General features: G+C 34.0%; 1 protein-coding gene across 1 annotated transcript in view; it reads left to right on the top strand.

Annotated features, from left to right (window-relative positions):
• The window catches only part of LOC119586145, a 28580-nt gene that overhangs the window by 20175 nt on the left and 7744 nt on the right, over window positions 1-661 (top strand). The gene's annotated exons all lie outside the window — the stretch shown is intronic.

Below are 661 nucleotides of genomic sequence, written 5' to 3'. Positions count from 1 at the left end.
TTTTTAGGTGAAGATGTACTTGACAAGGTGGCAACGAGCAGCAAGGTGTCCAAATACAGTTACTGTATTTTATTTAGATCATCATCGTCGATCTCTCAGTTATCAAATGATCATCATGACCGACTGCCTATTGTCAAATAACAATCACGACCAAGTGATTATCATTCACCAATTTGTCGCTCATCTGATGATTACGACCAGTATCCTCTCGTTATCAACTCGTTATTATTCACTAACAAGTTATTAAATTTATTAAAAAGAAAAAAAAAAGTACAGCTTCCTATGAAAAAATCGTTGACCATTGCTATTATTTATGTTACTTTTATTATTACAAAAGACAATATATTTTCAATCTCAGCTCTCTCTTTCTCTTCCTTTCTCTCCATCTATCTTCCATTCTCTTTTCTCCTCTCTCTATTTCTCCACGCCTTTTCTCTCTTCACTCCTGTCAGTTAATCGAATTATATATCACCTCCATTTATCTTCCATTCTCTCTTCCTCTTTCTTTATCTATTTCTTAACTCTCTTTTCACTCTTAACTTGTTTCTTGAGTTCACAGATTCCCAGGCGACAGAAATTAAGAGTTGTTAAGGGTTAAAACTCTTAGTTTCTTTCCTGGATTCGTCCACCCAAGAGTTTATTTTCTTTAAAAGAGTTCTTT

This window comes from Penaeus monodon, chromosome 21, assembly GCF_015228065.2.
Source record: "Penaeus monodon isolate SGIC_2016 chromosome 21, NSTDA_Pmon_1, whole genome shotgun sequence".
NCBI lineage: Eukaryota > Metazoa > Arthropoda > Malacostraca > Decapoda > Penaeidae > Penaeus > Penaeus monodon.
This window is presented reverse-complemented; position numbering and strand designations above follow the sequence as displayed.